General features: G+C 45.4%; 1 long non-coding RNA gene across 1 annotated transcript in view; it reads right to left on the reverse strand.

The window, feature by feature from the left end:
- Nucleotides 1-6,563: 6,563 nt before the first annotated feature.
- LOC138287009 (uncharacterized) overlaps nt 6,564-21,214 on the reverse strand; it is a 37,266-nt gene continuing 22,615 nt past the window's right edge. The window contains exon 3 of the long non-coding RNA XR_011202168.1: nt 6,564-7,844. This is a non-coding gene — a long non-coding RNA (uncharacterized lncRNA). The remainder of the gene's footprint in view (nt 7,845-21,214) is intronic.

Here is a 21,214-nt window from a genome sequence, read left to right on the forward strand (position 1 = left end):
ATAGACGTTGATGATTGAACAGAGATGTGTAATCATCACACACCCCTCCTTGTAGCTCCATGGGGCCTGTCACATAATTTAGATATCTCCCATCAATACAACTCAAAATATAAAATATGTTTTGGTGTGTGAAGGAGAAGCAAACATAATAAACACAAATTTTATGTCACAAGTGCACAATGAGTGTGCCACACATAGCCAAACATGATATAAGGTACTAGCTTAGCTACATAGAAAGTCCTATATTAGATATAAAGAGTTGGAAAGTCAACTTAGTGGCAATTTGATAGGTGTTGCCCCATCACAAATTACACAATTATGATTTGTAATGTAAGCACAGCTAGAAAAATTAAGAAAGCTGGCCAAGGGACACAATACGATTTTTTCTCATGGTGGCTATGATGGCAGGATAATGAGTGAATATATATGAATCATAAAAATCATTGGAGTAGAAGGTGCCTACACACATTTTTCACTGTCATCTGTGCCTTGGGAGAATGTGTCATACACAGTTAAATGTTAATACTTGAAAAAACTAAGCGACCTCCATAAGGGTAATGTACAGGAAAGCAAATAATTGTGACACATTATATATTTTCTTCTATTGTCAACCAGCATAATAACTGAATAACTGAATGAGGATTGTGAATGTTCCACTTTTTTTTAGAACATTTCATTTGAGAAACGCATTACTTCTATGTCTGTTTGTTTTATAAATGCAACATAACTATGAAGCTAGGTTCCCTTTATTACAGGATGAGTTTTAACTATGGCAGGCACATATACATGGAGTTAAGTATGTTGTAACCCACTCACTTTGTAATGGTGAGTTTTGAAATCTGAAACATCTGTTCACAGGGTTATGTTTCAGGAAAACCCTTTCTGAAGGATGGTAAATTAGTCACAACACTGTTGAGTTGCATCATGATGTCTACTTTTATTGGGAGGAGTTGTCAGGACCTAACACGAAAGTGCAAATCAACTGGAAACCTATGTAATCTTGCTCGTAAATGTCTGTCATATTGAATGAAATTGCAACAAACCAGGTACACTCTCCATCAACTACACATAAAAATGTATGTTTTTCTTTACTGTCAAGGGCACTTCTGGACCACCTCAATAAAGGAAAACACATTGCAAATTAGGTGCCACATTACATTGAGGAAGTTTGAGTGCTAACTTTGTGTCATGCAAGGCGAAGGAAGGACAACATATATCCTTTATGACCGTTTCATCTGAGCCTCATGGCATGTGTTGGGTGCCCGTTGGTGATAGCATTAATAACAGTGACTGAATTATGCTGGTTGTGTTGCATGATGTTGTATTGCTACTTGGGTTTTGCATGTGCCGCCACACGATATGGCCTATGTAAATTACGAGTCAATTGTACATACTATAAGTGTAGTCTAATAAAAATCACAGATTGGTATCCCATTCTCATTGTGGCTTACCAAGGAGATATATTTACTGCATAGACTCTCATCCCTGTTTCCACATGTGTGATAGTGTTCAACACACATTATAAGATAATAAGAGGTCAAATAATTGTGTCTGTGCATGCATCTATCCCTTCAGGACTACAAATTATAGTCTCTGTAGCTTCCTGTCATGTACAACTATGGACAAAGATTCCATGCATCACCACTAGCCACCACACAGTGTATCACTGCAAGTCGATGAAATTGTCCATATGTAACAATATGATGATCTGTCCTTCCCTATACCTTTCACAAAATGTAGCACAGCATCCTTATTAGCATGGGTTTGATGTGTAAAAGTATCCTTAACCCCATTGCTGTGAGTGACTTCCATTGATCATCACAAGCACACCCTCCCTGGTGTGTCTGACGGCCATTGGTCATCACCAGGGAGGGTTTAAAAGAATTCCTTGGTGCACAGCACCAGATAAATATTTTATTCCCCTGGAAGGGAGACAGAGAATCACTTCTGTGTCTCTCCACATGCCCACTCTTGCAAATCTGTGACATCAGCGTGCAGCTAGGTGTGCTGACTTCACAGTTTTATCCAGGGGTGCCGAGGTAGCAGCAGATAAGGCCGGGCTCGACTCTGATGGGGAAAACAGACTGAAAAGGCCTCCTCAGTTTTCCGGCAGGCCTCCGTTGAAAGGGGAGAGTGTCCCCTTTCAAATGGAGCCTTCCTGAAAGGGTTTTCTGGCCATGGATCATGGCCACACTGTGATCCACTGCTAGGAAACTCAACTAGGCACTAGGGATTAACTGGGGAGGTGGGGGGTCAGGCCTCATAGAAGTGGGCAGGCTCCCCCCACTGCAGGGTATTATTTTGAATAAAGGACTGTTTTTCCCTTGGAGAGGTGCAATCACTCCCATCAGGGGTTCAATGGCATCATTTGTTTAAAAAAAAAATTGATGAAATTGACAGGGGGTCAGCCCTCCTGGTCATGGGCCAACCCCCTGTGGGGGCTAAATCTTTTTTAATAGATTTGTGGTTTTTATATATATATATATATATATATATATATATATATATATATATATATATATATATATATATATATATATAAATAGAGAAAGAGAGAAAGAGAGAGAGAGAAAAAGAGAGATCACTTTTTTTTGTAGTTGGGTGCTTTCCCTGGGGCCGCGATCGGAGGAGGACTTCACTCTAAACCCTGTAGGTTTCCCTCCCACTCTAGGGGTCACAGGAAAGACTTTATGGGAGCTTGTCGAGCCGCTCATTCACAAAGGTTACAACCTTTATGTGGAAAATTTATGTAGAGGAATAGCGCTGTTCAGTGAGCTCTACAAAGCTGGTACTGCGGCCTGCGGTACAGTTAATTGTCACTACAAATGATTCCCGCAGGAGCTTATTTGTGAGAAGCTCCAGAAATCTCAGAGCACTGAGTTGCATTCCAACGAACTGCTCGCAGTCAAGTTTCTCGGATAGGCATAATGTGTACATGCTCACTACAATTCATGATGAGAGCACTTATGCTGTCACGGTTTGGGGTCAGATGGCCGAAGTTCACAAGTACACCTGTATACTTGATTACAACAAGTACTTTGTTGGAGTGGACAAGAATGATTAGGTTCTTCAGCCATACAATGCTAGTCATAAATCTCACACTTGGTACAAGAAACTGTTTACCCACCTGATGTAGATGGCAACGTACACTGCATATGTTGTTTATCGTCAGACAACCACAGGAAGAATCACGTCTTTCGTTGACTTTCAGTTGTCTGTGATTGAAAGTCTCAATGCTACCGAAACAGCAGCCTCTACTTCATACGTTCTGGAGGATGAGGCAAGGCTACAGGAGCAACACTTTGCTGATCAAATTCCTAAAACACCCAAAAAGGTAGGACCAGGTTGTCGTTGCAAAGTGTGCTCGAAGCAGGGAAAGAGGCAGGAGAGTTGTTTACTGTTCCCAGTGCCCATCTCAGCCAGGCCTGTGTTTTCCTACTTGCTTTATCTTGTATCATACTAAAGCAAACTATTGGGAAATTGACTGACATGGAGTTGCTGTTAGGTAAACCTTTCAGTGGCTGTGCATAGATACCTACAGTCCAAGGGCCACTACTTCATTAGGCAAGCAGCTGCAGATTTTTAGTTCCTCTACTTCAGGAAATCATAGACTTCCTTATGGCCTTCTCAACACCTTTATTTTCCATCAGAACGTGGTAGGTGTTCTGTTTGCCAATTGACAAGTGTATTATAGTCCTCACAGTGCACATACTGGTACAGAAAATCTACCATGTTGTCACAGAGTACCCTGTGTGGCAAAATGTTAAAGGCTTGATTGGATTTTGAAGTGATTTTTAGGGACTTGACGTTATGTATACTACACAAGGACCACCCTGATTGCCATGAGAACCAGAGTAAGTGTAATAATTCAACCAAATGTCCTGTGGGACTTATTCACTAACATTTCTACTTGCATTGAAAGCATGCAAACTCAAATAGTAACTTGTAACTTGTATCATACCCAATGTTATTAAAAAAGGGGTACAGGACCGAATATCTTTTATGATGATTGTTTTCACATCTTTAGCATAAGATGTTTAAATAATCATCATACAAGATATTGTATCCTGTAGCCTTCTTCAATACCATTAGGTATGATGCAAGTTAGTAATTGAGTTTTGACACTGTCAGATCAAAAGTAGGAGTGTTGTTGAATGAGACCCACAGGACATTTGTCTGCCTTATTACTTTAGGAAAATTATGCAGTGTGCCCCAGCATGATTCCCTTACTGTCAATGGTAGCTATACTTGCTCAGTTTGAAGAATCACCCTGGGAATGCATACTTCAACAAACCCATCTTGCATCCACAAACTGAACGGAGTTGGATTTAGCACAGTAAGTGCAGTGATGGCACATGAAAGACACGTTTTCTTCAGCTTCAACTACCTAGGGATGGAAGGCATTAGTATAGGTTCACTTGGCAATTATACAGGACTAGTCAGTACTCTAATGAGGACAGAGACATGAACGGGTAAGAAAAGCTTATGGTAGGTCTTCCTTCTCTGGGATATTGCATTGGTAAAAGGCAGATAGTAAAGGTAGTAGAGATACACATGCCATGACTTCAACTTCACCCATGGATTCAATCTGATTGATGCCACACTCGCCCCAATACTGAATCACTATGTTGTGTATGGGTCAATGCTTGACCTGCTTGCCGTGTTTATCCTCTGTCAGAACTTAGTAGATGTTCAGTTTGCTGTATGATAAGTGCATTACAGTCACAGCACTGCACATAACAATGGGAGGGACATATGCTACGTTCTCATGGACTACTCTGTGTGGAAAAAACTACTGTTTTTCACAGTTCATGACATTCTGTTTAGGGAACTTCAGAAATTTTCCAGCATGTTTGCCTTAGTTTCAAATGTGAATATGCTCACTCAGTTCGAGGAATGACGCCTCCGGGGCACACTTGGACACCCACAAACTGCATCCACAAACTGCAAGGTGTTGGATTTAGCACAGTGAGTGCGCTAAAGGCGCATTAAAGCTGTCTTCCTGAGCCTCATGGGAGCCATTAGGAAAGGTTCACTAGGAATGCGTTCGGTAATGTTCAGAAAGGAGGAGACGGGTAGTTGACAGGTAGTAAAATGTAGTCAAACTTATTACCTCCTGTGGCGTATGTATGTGATGGGCCCTTGTATGGCTAATAAAAAGTGTGGCATATTGTGGGGAAGAAGACTCTATAAAATGTCACAACAGTGAGTACATGAATTAGTGTTGGAATTGCTGAAAATCATTTATAGAAAATTATTTATTCTAGTAATCACAATAGCACAATAAAATAATTCTCAGTGTACTACCACCTGAAATATGGAGTAATCATATCTACATTCAAAACCATATAACATACATAAACAACCACAAGGCAAAGAACATGCCCGTCTTCTGGCTAAACCAAAAGTGATTTGTCAAATACAGTCTTACTCCAGTCGTACAGGTCAATAAGTGCAGTGTGGCTGTAATCCTTATTTTAAGACCAGTCTACCATAGAGATAGTTCATGTGGAAACAACATAAAGAGGACACTTCTGTCCTTGGTTTGTCATTGTGAGTCCCAAATATAATTGAATATCTCTCCGGTTTAAATAACTCCTCCAAAAAGGTGTTGACACGTTTCTGCCCCTATCCAATTTGGGCCTCCTCAGGACAATGGAAGATTGAAGTACTTAAGGCAATTGAAAGGCGACCTCTCAAGGGAAACGGTTGCGGTATACATTCTGACAGGCACAGAAATAGCCCTGCACCACCCTTCAGTCAGTCATGCTAACATATGACACATCAAGACAAATTGTGACTCAAGCCTACATCCGATTCTTTCAGACCTAACTTGGTCAACCCAGCGGTGCACAGAAGTTACTAGTAAATGAGCACCAATATCAACGAGGTGGCCATCCACTATCCGTCTGAGGGTAGAGAGAATCTTAAAGTGTGCTCGGGTGGTTCCCAATCTGAGCCCCGTCATCACCGACTTCTTGGGGCTCAGTCCTATGCCAGATCATGTTCTCATGCAAGGACTACCATTGACCCTCATGTGATTGGGAAAAGTGGGAGAACGCTGGGTGGAAGGAAGTTTGTGGATCCCTGCATATTCCTGTAGTTTACGTCACAGAAATACAAGGAAAATTAGTGTTTTTATTCAACGTTTCACCTTGGCAGTGTATTCTGGGTAAGAAATCTTTGGGGGAATCCACACAAGCAACACCTTCCTGGACTCCCTTTGATATCTACTTTTCAGAAATATCTGGGTTTGATAGGTTTCCTTATATGTTGGCCAACCCCAGGACTAATTAGTACACCTACCATTATTATCATTAGCACCACAATGCGTTTTGGGTCCTTACCTGTCACAGGTTGTTGGTCAACTCACATAAGTGAGGTACCATTTTTATCAGAAGAGCTCGGGAAATGCTAGGTAGAAGGACGTTTCCATAGAACTTTCCATAGCAGAAATGTGAGGAAAATGTGTTTTTTTAGTCAAAGTTTGAGATTTGCAAGAGATTCTGGGTCACAAAATGTGGCAAGAGCCCTGCAAGTGAGCCCACCCTGGGTACCTCTCAGTGTCTAGTTTTCAAAAACTTACATGTTGGCTAGGTTTCTCTAGGTGCCGGCTGAGCTAGGGTCAAATATCTCGAGCTACATACGTTGGGAAATAAGGGTCAGTTTTCGGTGAAAAAATGTGATGCACCCATGTTGCATTTTGGGCTGTTTTCTGTCCTGGGCACTTGGTCTACCCGCACAAGCGAGGGACCATTTTTATTGAGAGACCTGGAGGAATGCCAGATGGAAGGAACTTTGTGGCTCCCCAGGGATTTCAGATATGAGAAGAATGTGTTTTTTTAATCAACGTTTGAGTTTTGCATGGGATTCTGGGTCAAAAAACATGGTGAAAGCCACGAAAGCCAGCCCATGCTGGATACCCCACGGTATCTAGTTTGCAAAAATGTACAGGTTGGCTAGGTTTCCCTAGGTGCCAGCTGAGCTAGGGTCAAAAATCTTAAGGCCCACTTTTAGGTGAAAAAATGTTATGTGTCCATGTTGTGTTTTGGGCCGTTTCCTGTTGTGGTCAGTAGGTCTACCCACAGAAGAGAGGTACCATTTTTATCAGGAGACCTGTGGGAATGTCAGGTGGAAAACAGTTTGTGGCTCGCCACAGATTCCAGAACCTTCTATCTCAGAAATGTGAGGAAAATGTGATATTTTAGTGAATGTTTGAGGTTTGCAAGGGATTCTGGGTCAAAAAAGGTGGTGAGAGCCATGCAAGTCAGCACACCCTGGATACCCCTAAATGTCTAGTTTTCATAAATTTAGAGGTTGGCTAGGTTTCCCTAAGTGTTGGCTGAGCTACCATCCAAAATCTTGAGATACCCACATTGGAAAAAAGGGTCAGTTTTCAGTGGAAAAATATGATGAGTCCATGTTGCACTTTGGGCTTTTTCCTGTCATGTGGACCAGGTCTACCTACACCTGGTTGTGCGTGATGTCAGAACGCCTTTGCCTGCCCTCTGCTGCACTGGTCCGGTCTGCTGGCTGTAGGGGTGGTATGGGATCATCATCCTCATCAGATTCAGAATCACATATTTCCACAGGTATGCCCCTGGTGGTAGCTATATTGTGCAAGATTGCACAAGTAGCCACTATTCTACATGTTGTCTCTGGGCTGTACTGTAGTGCCCCTCCACTTTTGTGGATGCACCGGAAGCGACTCTTCAGCAGCCCAAAGGTGCGCTCCACCACGTTGCGGGTTGCCCTGTGTGCTGCATTGTATCTCCGTTCAGCAGGTGTTGTAGGATTTAGGTAGGGCGTCATCATGTAAGTGCGCACTGCGTAGGCACTGTCTCCTGGAAGGAACAAAGGGTATAATGAGTAACAGAGCCATGTGACCTCAGCAGGCCATCAATGCACCAGTGTACAGTGGGACAATACCTAGTAGATATCCTTCACCAAACTCCCCAGCTAGCAGTCTTGTGTGAATGCCGTTGTGGCGAAAAATGTATGAATCATGTGTGCTCCCTGGGTACCTGGCCACGAGATCAGTTATGATATAGGAGGCATTGCATATCACCTGGATATTCATGGAATGTTGGTATTTACGGTTGCGGTACACATACTCTGTGGCTGATGGTGGACAGATTGCTACATGTGTCCCATCTATGGCACCTAGGACATGGGGGAACTGTGCTATCTGGTACAAATCTATTTTTGTCTGCTGTATTTCCTGTGGGGTGTGGGGGAATCTGATGTACTGGTGTATTCTGCTCAGCATGGCGTTGATAAATGCATTGAAAAATCTAGAGAGGGTACTCTGTGAGACCCCTCCAGCTGCTGCTACGACTCCTTGATAGCTCCCTGTGGCGAGTAGATGGAGGGAGCATAATACCTGCACATGGGTGGGGATGCTATGAGTCCTATGTGTTGTGCGCTGCAATATGGGTTGTAGCTCAGCTATCAGGTCAAGTATCATGGCTGAGCTCAACCTGTACTTCTCAAATATTTCCTCCTCAGTCTGGTCAAAAACTGTAATGCACACTCTGAAAATGCGCTCCTGTCTCCTCCTCCCTCTCCTCAACCCTGCCAAGATCCTCATTCTCCTCGCCATGACGCAGAGTGCAGCCATTGTGGAAAAGAGTCTGAGGCATTCTGGGCCTCTTTATATAGGTTGCACCTGGTTACCACCTGGTTTCACTTAGTGGTATTTTACATGTGCAGAATGTCATTCTGCGAAAAATCGCAATTTGCAATTTTTTGGTGCATCACATTGCGACTTGGTTTTGCAAGTCGCATTTTGCGTCTCGCAATTTCCTACTTGAAATACCGAATCGCTAATTTGCGATTCGGTATTTCATGTCGCAAATTGCAAGAGGCAAAATGAGACTCACAAAACCAAGTCGAACACAAAAAATCGCTATTTTTGCAGTTTCTTATTTTTCGTCTGCGAATGCCTTTCATGCATCGCAGACCAAGTTTTTGCATTCGCAAACGGACAAATTTTGCGATTCGCAACGTTTGCAAATGCAAAAACTTTTTATACATCTGGCCCTAGGTCTTTGATTCAGCTCTGCATGTTCCTGAAAGGGAAAGCTGGGAAGATGGTGACTTTAGCACAGCAAACCGTTTGTGGATGTCATTTTTAGGGAAAAAAACAGACACTTTTATCTGGAGCACTTTTTCCCTATTTTTCTCAAAAAACTCAAAATTTTGCTATATTTTGCCTATTTTCTCTGTCCCCTTCAGGGGAATCCATAAACCCTGGGTACCTTTAGAATCCCTAGGATGTTGAAAAAAAGGATGCAAATTTGGCGTGAAGGCCATATGAGGAAAAAAGTTTTGGAGCCATAAGACCTAACCTACCCCAAATAGACAAAAATGGGCTCTGCATGTGGGGGAGGGGGATGCAGCAGCTAAGGGGTCAAAATAGTTGTGTCCAATGTCTGAGTCTGTTAATATGGATAACAATCCCTAAAAATCATGTTGTATTGGAACATAAAAGATAGCATTGCTAAATCCTTGTCTTAGCAGTAGACATCTTACCTTTTTATCTGTTGGTATGGTTAATCTATAGTCACCAACATAAACATATCTAGCACTCAATTAATTAATTAGCTAACTAAACTATTTATGAACACTGCACACTAGCTAATCCTAACACTAACTAAAACGTATCTGCTAAATCTTAAATCTACACTATTAACATACACTAAAACTAACACCCTACTTAACTATAGCTAAAACAACACATCATAAGCATCAACCTCCACCCCTTAACATACATCAAAATCTACAAAACCGTCACACACTACATCCTACACAATAACTAGCTAAACATTAATTACTTAACATATATAGTATACCACACTTCTAACATCTAGCATTAGCCCCACCACTGCCTATCCTAACTGTCTAACTGTCCGTATTAAACTTATTACTACCTAACTCTACCTAATATTACACTTAACCTATGTAGGAGGCTGGCCTGGCTTATAGTGGATACCTTGTGGTACTTACACCTTGTGCCAGGTCCAGTTATCCCTTATTAGTAGAATAGAGGTGTTTCTAGCAGCTTAGACTGTTAGAGGTAGCTATGGCAAAGCAGCTTAGGCTGAACTAGGAGACATGCAAAGCTCCTACTATACCACTTATATCATATAGCACAATATGATAAGAAAACATAATACTCAGAGTTACTAAAAATAAAGGTACTTTATTTTAGTGACAATATGCCAAAAGTATCTCAGAGGATACCCTCACTTAGGAGGTAAGTAATATACACAAATTATATGTACACAAACCAAAATCAGGAAAGTAACAGTTCGAAAAGTAGTCCAAACAATGTAGAATCACAATAGGATGCAATAGGTAGACACAGGCCCATGGGCAACACAAACCATATACTCCAAAAGTGGAATGCGAATCACAAATGGACCCCAGGCCTATGGGAGGCTGTAGAGGGTCGCTGGGACTGTGAGAAAACCGTAAGGGTGTCCAAAATACCCCACCCAAGACCCTGAAAAGTAGGAGTAAAGTTACCCTACTACCCCAGAAAGACTGAATAGTCGTGATGGGGGATTCTGCAAGAACCACAAGCACCAGCAAAACACTGAAGATGGATTCCTGGACCCGAGGACCTGTAAAGGAAGGGGACCAAGTCCAAGAGACACGCAAGTGTCCGGGGGGGGCAGGAGCCCACTAAACCCCGGATGAAGGTGCAAAAGGGCTGCCTCTGGGTGGAAGAAGCTGAAGATTCTGCAACAACGAAAGGGGCCAGGAACTTCTCCTTTGGATGAAAGATGTCCCACGGCGTGCTGGAGGTTGCAGAAGTATTCCGAGGCAGAAATACCACAAACAAGACTTGCTAGCTGCAAGAGTTGCGGTTAAGGATTTTGGGTGCTGCTGGGGACCAGGAAGGACCAGAATGTCGCCCCTTGGAGGAGGAAACAGAGCACCCGCTGAAGTACCAGCACAGGCACTTAGAAGATCTGAGGACTCAGAGTCACAAAGGAGGGTCCCACAACGTCAGATTTCAACTCAGCGAGTTGGGCAATGCAGGACAGAGTGCTGGGGACCCAGGCTAAGCTGTGCACAAAGGAATCCTTGGAAAAGAGCACAGAAGCTGGAACAGCTGCAGATCACGCAGTACACAGGATTACTGTCTGGCGTGGGGAGGCAAGGTCTTACCTCCACCAAATTTGGACAGAAGGGCCACTGGACTGTGGGAGACACTTGGACCCAGCTCCTGTGTTCCAGGGACCACGCTCGTCAGGATGAGAGGGGTCCCAGAGGACCAGTGATGCAGAAGTTTGGTGCCTTCGTTAGCAGGGGGAAGATTCCGTCGACCCACAGGAGATTTCTTCTTGGATTCCAGTGCAGGGTGAAGGCAGACAGCCCTCAGAGCATGGACCACCAAGAAACAGTCGAGAAAGCCAGCAGGATGAGGCGCTACAATGTTGCTGGAAGTCTTCTTGCTACTTTGTTGCGGTTTTGCAGGCGTCCTGGAGCAGTCAGTGGTCGAACCTTGGGAGAAGTCAAAGAGGGAAGTGCAGAGGAACTCTGGTGAGCTCTTGCATTCATTATCTGAGGAATAGCCCAGAGGAGAGACCCTAAATAGCCAGAAAAGGAAGTTTGGCTACTGAAAGAGGACGCATGGCTACTGAAAGAGGTAAGCACCTATTAGGAGGGGTCTCTGAGGTAACCTGCTGGCACTGGCCAATCAGAGCAGACCATTGTGCCCCAACGCCTCTGAATCCAAGATGGCAGAGGTCTGGGACCCACTGGAGGAGCTCTGGGCACCTCCCCTGGGAGGTACTGGTCAGGGGAGTGGTCACTCCCCTTTCCTTTGTCTAGGTTCACGCCAGAGCAGGGCTGGGGGATCCCTGAACTGGTGTAGACTGGCTTATGCAGAAATGGGCACCATCTGTGCCCATCAAAGCATTTCCAGAGGCTGGGGGAGGCTATTCCTCCCCAGCCCTTCACACCTATTTCCAAAGGGAGAGGGTGTAACACCCTCTCTCAGAGGAAATCCTTTGTTCTGCCTTCCTGGGACTGGGCTGGCCAGGCCCCAGGGGGGGCAGAAACCTGTCTGAGGGGTTGGCAGCAGCAGCAGCTGCAGTGGAGACCCCAGAAAGGCAGTTTGGCAGTACCCGGGTTCTGTGCTAGAGACCCGGGGATGCATGGAACTGTCCTCCCAATACCGGAATGGTATTGGGGTGACAATTCCATGATCCTAGACATGTTACATGGCCATGTTCGGAGTTACCATTGTGAAGCTCCACATAGGTAGTGACCTAAGTGTAGTGCACGCGTATAATGGTGTCCCCGCACTCACAAAGTCCGGAGAATTTGCCCTGAACAATGTGGGGGCACCTTGGCTAGTGCCAGGGTGCCCACACACTAAGTAACTTGGCACCTAACCTTCACCAAGTGAGGGTTAGACATATAGGTGACTTATAAGTTACTTATGTGCAGTGAAAAATGGCTATGAAATAACGTGGACGTTATTTCACTCAGGCTGCAGTGGCAGTCCTGTGTAAGAATTGTTTGAGCTTCCTATGGGTGGCAAAAGAAATGCTGCAGCCCATAGGGATCTCCTGGAACCCCAATACCCTGGGTACCTAGGTACCATATACAAGGGAATTATATGCGTGTTCCAGTGTGCCAATGAGAATTGGTAAAATCAGTCACTAGCCTGCAGTGACAATTTTAGAAATCAGAGAGAGCATGAAGACTGAGGTTCTGGTTAGCAGAGCCTCAGTGATACAGTTAGGCACCACACAGTGAACACATACAGGGCATACATTATGAGCACTGGGGTCCTGCCTAGCAGGATCCCAGTGACACATGGGCAAAAACAAACATACATACAGTGAAAATGGGGGTAACATGCCAGGCAAGATGGTACTTTCCTACAGACCCCCAACCCCCAAATGAAGGACAATAAGGCCAACCTTGCCCAGATGATTCTTCATTGTCTAAGTGGAAATATCTGGAGAGTCCATCTGCATTGGAGTGGGTACTCCCAGGTCTATGTTCCACTGTATTGTCCATTCCCTGTAGGGATATGGACCACCTCAACAATTTAGGGTTTTCACCTTTCATTTGTTTTAGCCAAAGTAGAGGTTTGTGGTCTGTCTGAACAATAAAGTGAGTACCAAACAGGTGTGGTCTCAACTTTTTCAGTGCCCAGGCCACAGCAAAGGCCTCCCTCTCTATGGCAGACCAATGCTTTTCTCTAGGGCTCAACCTTCAGCTGATAAAAGCAACAGGTTGATCCTGGCCCTCAGAATTCAGTTGTGATAGTACTGCCCCTACCCCAAATTCAGATGCATCACATTGTACAATTAATTTCTTGGAGTAACAAGGGCTTTTTAGGACAGGTGCAGAGCACATGGCCTGTTTGAGCTCCTCAAAAGTTTTCTGACAGCTGGCTGTCCACATTACCTTCTTAGGCATATTCTTGCTAGTGAGATCATTAAGAGGGGCTGAGATGGAGCCATAATTCTTTATGAATCTCCTATAGTACCCTGTGAAGCCTAAAAAGGCTCTCACCTGGGTTTGAGTTGTAGGGGGAACCCAATCCATGATAGTTTGGATTTTCCCCTGCAGTGGTGCAATCTGTTCTCCACCAACCAGGTGGCCCAGATAAACCACTTTCCTCTGCCCTATCTGGCACTTTGAGGCCTTGATAGTGAGGCCTGCCTTTTGCAGGGCCTCAAAAACTTTCCATAGGTGGACCAGGTGATCATCCCAGGTTGAGCTAAAGACAGCAATATCATCTGGATATGCTGCACTAAAAGCTTCCAACCCTTGCAGGACTGTGTTCACCAACCTCTGAATGTGGCAGGTGCACTTTTCAAACCAAAGGGCATTACTGTGAATTGGTAGTGCCCTCCAATGGTAGAAAATGCAGTCTTGGGTTTAGCATCTTCTGATAACCTAATCTGCCAATACCCTGCAGTTAGATCAAAAGTGCTTAGATACTTGGCAGAAGCCTGTGCATCTATGAGCTCATCTGCCCTGGGTACAGGGTGAGCACCAGTCTTGGTTACTTGATTGAGCCCTCTATAATCTACACAAAACCTCATCTCCCTCTTTCGATCTTTGGTGTGAGGTTTTGGTACAAGCACAACTGGGCTAGCCCAGGGGCTTTCTGAAGGCTCAATCATCCCTAAGTCCAACATTTTCTGCACCTCTTGTTTAATGCAGTCCCTGACATGGTCAGGCTGCCTATAAATTTGACTTTTGACAGGCAGGCTATCTCCAGTATCAATTGTATGTTCACACCAGGAAGTTGTACCAGGTACAAGTGAAAAGAAGTCAGAAAACTGACTTAAGATATTGATACAGTTGTCTTTCTGTTCTCCAGTAAGACAATCTGCTAAGACTAATCCTTCCACTAAGCCATCAGCTTCAGTGGTGGAGAAGAGATCAGGGAGAGGGTCACTCTCTTCTTCCTGTCCCTCATCTGTTGCCATGAGCAGGGTGAGATCAGCCCTGTCATAGTAGGGTTTTAGGCGATTGACATGAATCACCCTAAGGGGACTCCTGGCAGTGCCTAGGTCTACCAAATAGGTAACTGCACCCTTCTTTTCAACAATTGGATGGGGTCCACTCCATTTGTCCTGGAGTGCTCTTGGGGCCACAGGCGCCATTACCCACACCTTCTGTCCTGGGTGGTACTGAGTCAGGACAGCCTTCTGGTCATGCCATTGCTTTTGCAGCTCCTGGCTGGCCTGAAGGTTTTTACTGGCCTTTTTCATATACTCAGCCATTCTGGATCTTAGGCCAAGTACATAGACTATTATGTCCTGTTTAGGAGCTTTTAAAGGTTGTTCCCAACCCTCCTTCACAAGAGCAAGTGGACCTCTTACAGGGTGCCCAAAGAGGAGTTCAAAAGGGCTGAAGCCCACTCCTTTTTCGGGTACCTCCCTGTAAGCAAAAAGGAGGCAAGGTAACAGGACATCCCATCTCCTCCTGAGTTTTTCAGGGAGTCCCATTATCATACCTTTGAGAGTTTGATTAAACCTCTCAACCAGACCATTTGTTTGTGGGTGGTAAGGAGTTGTGAACTTGTAAGTCACACCACACTCCTTCCACATTGCTTTTAGGTATGCAGACATGAAGTTGCTACCTCTGTCTGACACCACTTCCTTAGGGAAACCCACCATGGAAAAGATTCCCAGGAGGGCCTTTGCCACTGCAGGAGCTGTAATGGTCCTTAAGGGGATGGCTTCAGGATACCTAGTGGCATGGCCCACTACCACAAAGATGAATCTATTGCCTGAAGCTGTTGGAGGGTCAAGGGGGCCAACTATGTCAACCCCTACCCTTTCAAAGGGCACCCCAACCACTGGAAGTGGAATTAGAGGGGTCTTTGGAGTGACACCAGTCTTGCCACTGGCTTGGCAGGTCACACAAGAGTGACAAAACTCTTTTGTGTCCACTGACATATGAGGCCAGTGAAACAAGGGGACAAGTCTTTCCCAAGTTTTCGTCTGGCCGAAATGCCTAGCCAAAGGAATGTCATGTGCCAGGGTGAGAAGAAACTCTCTGTACTGCAGGGGAATGACAAATCTCCTGGCAGCTCCAGGTTTAGGGTCCCTTGACTCTGTGTACAAGAGGTTATCTTCCCAATACACCCTATGGCTATCACTGATCTTAAACCCTCTAATGTGGGACAGGTCTGCGGTGCCACAGTCAGCTCTTCCCTGGCAGGCCCCCCTGCACCCAAAAGCTCAGCAGTGTCTGCTGCCAGCTCCTCTGGTGTAGGTTCTGCACAGGGAGCGGATTCCTCTTCCTCAAAAGGGGAATCTTCTATAGAGGGAGGGATAGTAGGCAGGGATTTACCCTTTCTACCCCTAGCTTTTGGAAGCACTTGGTCCATTGTTCCAGGATCCAGGTTTCCCTGTCCTTTTTGCTTTTTGGCCTGAGCCCTTGTCAAAGCAAAAATATGCCTAGGAATGCCTAGCATTGCTGCATGAGCCTCCAACTCCACTTCTGCCCAAACTGATGTTTCCAAATCATGTCCCAGTAAGCAATCTACAGGTAATTCAGTGGCTACCACAACTTTCTTTGGACCAGTAACCCCCCCCCCCCCCCCCAGTTGAGATTCACAACAGCCATGGGGTAGCTGAGAGCGTTGTTATGACCATCAGTCACTTGGTACTGCTGACCAAGTAGGTGTTGATCACGGTGGACCAGTTTTTCTATCACCATAGTTACACTGGCTCCTGTGTCCCTGTAGGCCTCAACCTCAACACCGTTGATTAGGGGTAGTTGCTTGTACTTACGCATATTAAGGGGACAAACAACCAAGGTGGCAAAGTCAATGCCACCATCAGAGACTAAAAGAGCCTTTGTGGTCTCCCTAATAAGACCAACCCCAACTACATTGCCAATAGTGAGCCCAGCTACACCCTTGGATTGGCTATTATTAGTAGACTTCCCACCACCATTGCTATTACTAGGGGAACTAGAGGTTGCAGTTGGAGTTGTAGTGGTGGGAGGTTTGGTGTTTTTCTTTAGACAAGTGCAATCACTTGCCCAATGGCCTTTTACTTTACATAAATAACACCACGGCTTTTTCTGATTGTTTGAAGAGGATTTGGACCCACCACCCCAAGAGGATTTTTGTGAGCCTGATGAAGACTCAGAATGTTTACTTTTGTCTCCACCCTTGTCAGAAGACTTACCATCCTTCTTCTTGCCATCCTTGTCACCCCCTGTATGAACTTTTATGTTCACTCTTGTTCTGACCCATTTGTCTGCCTTCTTTCCCAATTTTTGGGGAGAGGTCATATCTGAGTCTACCAAGTACTGGTGCAACAAATCAGACACACAATTGTTAAGACTATGCTCTCTCAGGATCAGATTATACAGGCTTTCATAGTCAAATACTTTACTGCCATGCAACCAACCCTCCAAGGCCTTCACTGAACAGTCAACAAAATCTGTCCAGTCTTAAGAGGACTCTTTTCTGGTGTCTGAACGTAATCCTGTATTGTTCAGTGGTTAAGCCAAATCCATCCAAGAGTGCATCCTTCAAAACTTTGTAATTATTGGCATCACTTTCTCTGACAGTAAGGAGCCTATCCCTACCATTTCCAGTGAAAGATAGCCACAAGATAGCAGCCCACTGCCTTTGAGGGACCAACTGTACCATACAGGCCCTCTCAAATGCAGCAAACCACTTATTAATGTCACCCCCCCCTTGTAAGGGGGGACGATCTTATGCAGATTCTTGGAATCTTGCTCTCTAACAGGACTGCTATCAGAAATACTGCTGCTGCCACCATGGGGACCTAACCCCATTCTCTGTCTTTCCGTCTCTATGTCTAGGGCTTCCCTGTCTAAGGCCAGCTGCTTCTGTTTAAGCTTCAGTCTGTCTCTTCCAACCTCGGCTTTCTGAGTTCCTTTTCCATTAAGTCAACCTCAGGGTGGGAGGCTTGGGAATGTTTGGACACAGAGGAGATTTGGGAATTGGCAGAGAGAGACCTGTCCCTAACTGTCTGGACCCTAGTAACCTGGCCTCTAGGAGTAAAAGCTGCCCTACTAATCTGTGACCATCTAACACTACCAGTGTCACTAGGTGGCCTGCTAGGGGGTAGGACTTTGTAAGAACCCTTCCCAGCATCTTCAGGGGACTCCTCTGAGTCTGACTGGGAAGCTTCCCCTTTTTCTACCCTCTCCTGAGATGGGCCAGACTGATTCTGGTCATCCTGTAAGAGCAGGTTAAAGAGAAACTCTTTTGTTGGATTCTTACCTATGCTTCAACCTCTATCCAGGCAGAGACCCCTCAAACTTTTGTAGTTTAAACTCTCACAAGTTGCTTGAACAACTTTGGAAGTAGCCTCTACTGAAGACATGATAGAAAAAGGCTTAGGACAGAGAGAGAAAAAGTTTTCGAACTTTAGAAAGCACAGAGAAAAAAACGTTTCCAAACTTTTGGAAAACTTTTAAAAGTTTTCAGAACTTTTCAGAAACTTAGTAAAAACGTTTAAAGGAGAAAAGTGAACTGATTTGGTTCAATGTACATATACTGAACTATTTGGTATATGATTTTCTTATGAAAAGCACCAAATGACAAAGTGGTAAAGCAGTTACAAGTACTTATCCCACCACTGCACCACCAATGTAGGAGGCTGGCCTGGCTTATAGTGGGTACCTTGTGGTACTTACACCTTGTGCCAGGTCCAGTTATCCCTTATTAGTAGAATAGAGGTGTTTCTAGCAGCTTAGGCTGTTAGAGGTAGCAATGGCAAAGCAGTTTAGGCTGAACTAGGAGACATGCAAAGCTCCTACTATACCACTTATCTCACATAGCACAATATGATAAGAAAACACAATACTCAGAGTTACTAAAAATAAAGGTACTTTATTTTAGTGACAATATGTCAAAAGTATCTCAGAAGATACCCTCACTTAGGAGGTAAGTAATATACACAAATTATGTGAACCACAAGCACCAGCAAAACACTGAAGACAGATTCCTGGACCTGAGGATCTGTAAAGGAAGGGGACCAAGTACAAGAGTCACACAAGTGTCCAGGGGGGCAGGAGCCCACTAAACCCCGGATGAAGGTGCAAAAGGGCTGCCTCTGGGTGGAGGAAGCCAAAGATTCTGCAACAACGAAAGGTGCCAGGAACTTCTCCTTTGGATGGAAGATGTCCCACGGCGTGCTGGAGGTTGCAGAAGTGTTCCCAGGCAGAAATACAGCAAACAAGCCTTGCTAGCTGCAAGAGTTGCGGTTGAGGATTTTGGGTGCTGCTGGGGACCAGGAAGGACCAGGATGTCGCCCCTTGGAGGAGGAGACAGAGGGGGTGCTCAGCAACTCAGAGAGCCCCCGCAGAAGCAGGCAGCACCCGCAGAAGTACCAGCACAGGCACTTAGAAGATCTGAGGACTCAGAGTCAGAAAGGAGGGTCCCACAACATCAGATTTCAACTCAGCGAGTTGGGCAATGCAGGACGGAGTGCTGGGGACCCAGGCTAAGCTGTGCATAAAGGAATCCTAGGAAAAGTGCACAGAAGCCAGAGCAGCTGCAGATCACGCAGTACACAGGATTACTGTCTGGCGTGGGGAGGCAAGGACTTACCTCCACCAAATTTGGACAGAAGGGCCACTGGACTGTGGGAGACACTTGGACCCAGCTCCTGTGTTCCAGAGACCACGCTCGTCAGGATGAGAGGGGTCCCAGAGGACCGGTGATGCAAACGTTTGGTGCCTGCGTTAGCAGGGGGAAGATTCCGTCGACCCACAGGAGATTTCTTCTTGGCTTCCAGTGCAGGGTGAAGGCAGACAGCCCTAAGAACATGCACCACCAGGAAACAGTCGAGAAAGCTGGCAGGTTGAGGCGCTACAATGTTGCTGGTAGTCTTCTTGCTACTTTGTTGCGGTTTTGCAGGCGTCCTGGAGCAGTCAGCGGTTGATCCTTGGGAGAAGTCGAAGAGGGAAGTGCAGAGGAACTCTGGTGAGCTCTTGCATTCATTATCTGAGGAATAGCTCAGAGGAGAGACCCTAAATAGCCAGAAAAGGAGGTTTGGCTACTGAAAGAGGAGGCTTGGCTACTGAAAAAGGTAAGCACCTATCAGGAGGGGTCTCTGACGTCACCTGCTGGCACTGGCCACTCAGAGCAGTCCATTGTGCCCCAACACCTCTGAATCCAAGATGGCAGAGGTCTGGGACACACTGGAGGAGCTCTGGGCACCTCCCCTGGGAGGTACTGGTTAGGGGAGTGGTCACTCCCCTTTCCTTTGTCCAGTTTCGCACCAAAGCAGGGCTGGGGGATCCCTGAACCGGTGTAGACTGGCTGATGCAGAGATGGGCACCATCTGTGCCCATCAAAGCATTTCCAGAGGCTGGGGGAGGCTATTCCTCCCCAGCCCTTCACACCTATTTCCAAAGGGAGAGGGTGTAACACCCTCTCTCAGAGAAAATCCTTTGTTCTGCCTTCCTGGGACTGGGCTGGCCAGGCCCCAGGGGGGCAGAAACCTGTCTGAGGGGTTGGCAGCAGCAGCAGCTGCAGTGGAGACCCCGGTAAGGCAGTTTGGCAGTACCAGGGTTCTGTGCTAGAGACCCGGGGATGCATGGAATTGTCACCCCAATACCAGAATGGTATTGGGGTGACAATTCCATGATCCTAGACATGTTACATGGCCATGTTCGGAGTTACCATTGTGAAGCTACACATAGGTAGTGACCTATGTGCAGTGCACGCATGTAAAGGTGTCCCCGCAATCACAAAGTCCGGGGAATTTGCCCTGAACAATGTGGGGGCACCTTGGCTAGTGCCAGGGTACCCACACACTAAGTAATGTGGCACCTAACCTTCACCAAGTGAGGGTTAGACATATAGGTGACTTATAAGTTACTTATGTGCAGTGAAAAATGGATGTGAAATAACATGGACGTTATTTCACTCAGGCTGCAGTGGCAGTCCTGTGTAAGAATTGTCTGAGCTCCCTATGGGTGGCTAAAGAAATGCTGCAGCCCATAGAGATCTCCTGGAACCCCAATACCCTGGGTACCTAGGTACCATATACAAGGCAATTATATGGGTGTTCCAGTGTGCCAATGAGAATTGGTCAAATTAGTCACTAGCCTGCAGTGACAATTTTAGAAAGTAGAGAGAGCATAAAGACTGAGGTTCTGGTTAGCAGAGCCTCAGTGATACAGTTAGGCACCACACAGGGAACACATACAGGGCATACATTATGAGCACTGGGGTCCTGCCTAGCAGATCCCACTGACACATGGGCAAAAACAAACATACATACAGTGAAAATGGGGGTAACATGCCAGGCAAGATGGTACTTTCCTACAACCTACAGCTATTAAAATACAAAACCTAACTATCTAACTATATGATGAAATATAAAACTATATTCAATTCTGAAGGGAGGGAAAAGGGGAAAGTGAGGATGTGGTTATTTCTGTGCTATAATGTGAAGTGCCTGCTGGCACCCATGTTGATGTTTATTATTGCCCAATGTTAGGCGATTCAGTTTCCTTATTTAGGCAGTGAGGGTGTTCAGACTTCTTTGTCTTCATCCTCACTAAGGTCAGTCAGTTGCTGCCCATCTTGTTGCAGGATTTCATGGGAAGAGATGTTGCTGGTGCGCCCGTTTGTGTGTTGTGAGCTGCTGTTCATTATCCCATGTGGTGTGTGGGAACCTGTGGATGTTAAAGGCAGATTTTGAGCAGTTGCTGTGGACCATCT

This window comes from Pleurodeles waltl, chromosome 1_1 (genome assembly GCF_031143425.1).
Source record: "Pleurodeles waltl isolate 20211129_DDA chromosome 1_1, aPleWal1.hap1.20221129, whole genome shotgun sequence".
Classification (NCBI taxonomy): domain Eukaryota; kingdom Metazoa; phylum Chordata; class Amphibia; order Caudata; family Salamandridae; genus Pleurodeles; species Pleurodeles waltl.